Source organism: Vulpes vulpes, chromosome 15 (assembly GCF_048418805.1).
Source record: "Vulpes vulpes isolate BD-2025 chromosome 15, VulVul3, whole genome shotgun sequence".
Lineage (NCBI taxonomy): Eukaryota > Metazoa > Chordata > Mammalia > Carnivora > Canidae > Vulpes > Vulpes vulpes.
Genome location: NC_132794.1, coordinates 52,096,054 through 52,099,558, shown reverse-complemented (window position 1 = coordinate 52,099,558; position 3,505 = coordinate 52,096,054). Strand labels below are relative to the sequence as shown.

The 3,505-nt window shown below is 41.3% G+C and overlaps 1 pseudogene; it reads left to right on the top strand.

Annotated features, from left to right (window-relative positions):
• The first annotated feature begins 384 nt into the window (after positions 1 to 384).
• LOC112919884 (large ribosomal subunit protein bL9m-like) lies at positions 385 to 1,295 on the top strand (annotated as a pseudogene).
• The last annotated feature ends 2,210 nt before the right edge of the window (positions 1,296 to 3,505 follow it).

Here is a 3,505-nt window from a genome sequence, read left to right as displayed (position 1 = left end):
TATTAATGTATAGATGTAAAGAACACATAAACTTTTTTTGTTCAAGAGAAATGATTAAGAAAGAGTGTTTAGGGCTGCCTGGGTGGCTCAGTCAGTCAAGTGTCTGCCTTCAGCTCAGTCATGATCCTGGGGTCCTGGGATCAAGCCCTACATGGGGCACCCTGCTGAATGGGGAACGTGCTTCCCCCCTCCCTCTGTTTGTGTACTCTCGCACTCTGTCAAATAAATAATTTTTTTAAAAAAAAGGAGTGTTTAAAATATCTGAAATTATTGCTTACACATGCAGTAAACCAAATGCCGAGTCTGTGCTATTGGTGGGGGGCAGGGGCCACCCAAAGCCTGGAGCTGGACTTCAACCTCTCTCACAATTGGGGCAAGGTCATTATGCATGGAAGGTGCTGCTGGCCAGCCAGGGAGGACCACAAGCCACGCCTGCACCAGCAGCACCCCATCTACAAGCTGGTAAAGGACACAAACACAGGTCCAGAAGCAACCTGAAGCTCCTCCTCACGCAGGCAATGGGAAGACTTGGAGTCTTGAGTGACCTGGTTTCAGAAGAAATCTTTGAGCCAAAATCAACTACTGCCTCACTATATGCACCACCCACCTGAAAACAAACTGTTTGAGGAGTAGAAATTACTGAGAGAAGAAAAATTTTAGAAGATCTAGGTCAGGGCAAGCGAGATGACAGTGAAGTTTCTGAGAAGCTGTCACCCGGAGGTGGAGATGAAGAACAACTTCAAATGGAAACTAAACCCTGCAAGAGTTGCCCGCCATTTCTTCAAAACTAAAATCAGATAAAAACAGACAGGGAGGCAAACCCGGAGAGACTCTTAACTCTAGGAAACAAACTGAGGGTTGCTGGAGGGGAGGCGGATGGAGGTATGGGGTCACTGGGTGATGGACATTAAAGAGGGCACATGAGGTAATGAGCACTGGGTGTTGTATGCAACTGATGAATCACTAATTTCTACCCCTGAAACTAATAATGTGTGAACTAAATAGAATTTAAATTAAAATAATTAAAGTATAATAATAATTAATATGTGAACTAAATAGAATTTAATTTTTTTTAAAATAGGTATTGTGGTTGCCTCACATACATTAAAGTTACTGGAAGAGCCCATTACACAGAGGGTAAGTGGTGTGAGGTGTGAGGTGACAATAAGTGGACTTGACATGGTGAGAGTGCCTATGTCTGTGATGAACTTTGAGAGGCCCAAGACCAAAAAGCTTACTGGTTATCCCAGCGAGCTGCCAAGGGAATGGGCCCTACCAGCTCTGGGACTATCTAAACCCACTCTCCCTCAAAAGCAGAAGAACAGAATCAGAGGAGGAGCAGTGCAGCAAAGATGGGCCAGCACCCTGGTACCACCCACTCCCAGCTCTGACCAAATAATGAAATTTTAGAGAACATATGGCAACATCAACCTAAACTGCACATCTGCTTTGAATGCTCTGTATCTCGCACCTCTGTCTTTACGTATTATCACATCAGGCCTTATTGGGGCAGTCAATTCACCTCAAGGAGTACCAGGCTATAGATTTGATAAGCTGAATATTAACAGATGGAAACAGTCCAGATCCTGTTTAGGCTCTTCCTCCATGGGAATGCTTTGGAACAAATGGAAAAGCTAGCCACTGTCTCCAGTACTGGGGCTGTTCTCACACAAACCTAACAGCTGTATCTCATGAGAGAATAAAGAGGCTGTGTTCCTTTCATTTAAGAGAATAAAATAATAAAAGCAAAAACAATTATAAAGCAAACATCAGTCTAACCACCAATCAAGGCAAGAGAATATTTCTAGCACAGCAGAAGGCACTTGTATACTTCTCCCACCCCCCCAGAGGTAAGTCTTTGCCTAACTTTTGTGATAATTATTCCTCCTCTGTACTGTATAGTTTGTTTGCCCTCAAAATTTACTCTCCATCTTTCACCTTGCTCTGTACCCCAAGAGAAATACATTTATGTATTACATTAACAGATTCTCTTGTCCTCTGGTTTTCAGTTGAATGTGACCAAAGGGAGGGATTGGAAGAAAATTAGAATATTAGAGATGAGAAACCAGGGAATTTCTTTGTCACTCAGGCTCTAGGGCAGTGGCTGGCAGCAGCTGTGTCTCCCCTTCAACACTCCTTCCAGGCCTTCTCAACAGCCCTTCTCTTTGTGTTTCCAGCCTCTACCTGAAGGCCCCAGCTTCCAGGCCCCTGGTAATACTCCCTACTCTCTCTGTCTCCCCAACCCAAGGAGTTCCTACTAGGAACTCTAATCTCTGGTAAGAACCAACATCCCTCTTTGGTTTTTCAACTCTTATAAGTTATACTTGCTCCCAAATGATGAGTTGATTCCCTAGACAGATGACACTATATCAGGGGCTTAGAACTGGTCTTTATCGCTGGCAGGTTGGGCATTTGATGACAGTAGAAGCTAGATAATTCTGTTTGCTTATATTTTGTTCATGATTTCTCTTCATGAGTGCAATTTTTTCACATCTTAATAGGTGGCAGCAACATTATTATGACATTAAAATTTTAATTAGGAACAGGGTCATCTTTTCTGATTCTCTGAAAGAGCTTTAGGTTGGAAGTATTTCTTCTGGAATGGCAGAAAGAACTGACTGGAAAATATAATTTGAGATATTCTTTGGTTTTAACTATGGTTCCAATCCTTTAGGTGACCATCCATACTTGCTACTTCTTTCATATGCTTTGATAAGTTCACTTCTCTAATAGAAATATTTCCATTTTTCTAAATTTTCAAAGTTATCAGCATAATGTTGTTCACACTTTTTTCACACTATGCTTTTTTAAAAAAAATATTTATTTACTTACTTGTTTTAGAGATAGAGCACATGCACATGAGCCAGGTGAGAGGCTAAGGAAGAAGAAGAGAGAATCACAAGCAGACTCCTCATTGACTGGGGAGCCTAACACAGGACTCAATCCCATGACCCTGAGATCATGACCTGAGTGTAAATCAAGAGTCTGAGGCTCAGTCCACTGAGCCACCCGGGCACCCTATTTCTCACTAACCTTTCAAGAAATGAAGGATCTATAGTGATGGTCCTGTTATTTCTGATAATAGATATTAATGTTTTCTTTCTTTGAAAAAAACTCAACAAAATCAGTCATGAATTAAAGAAATAGATTATGGATTTTAAAAATCTCTATTGTTTGTTTTCTAGTTCAACGATTTCTACCTTTAATTATTATTTCCTTCTTTCCAATTTTTAGATTGGTTTTGCTATTTGATTTTTAATTTTTTAAACTTCCTAAATTTGAAGTGTAGACTGGGTGCCATATTTAAGTGATAAGTCACTAAATACTACTACTCTTAAAACCAAAAATAAATAAAATACTTCCAACCCCTGCTGCCTGGTACCTTGTCCCCTCTTCAAGAACTTCTCCCTCCCAAAACCTACCCATACCCACCAATCCTGGCATGTACTAAGGGGTAAGTGCTGGGGTGGGGGCTTCAGGACACTACTGGCCTTGGTCCTCATCA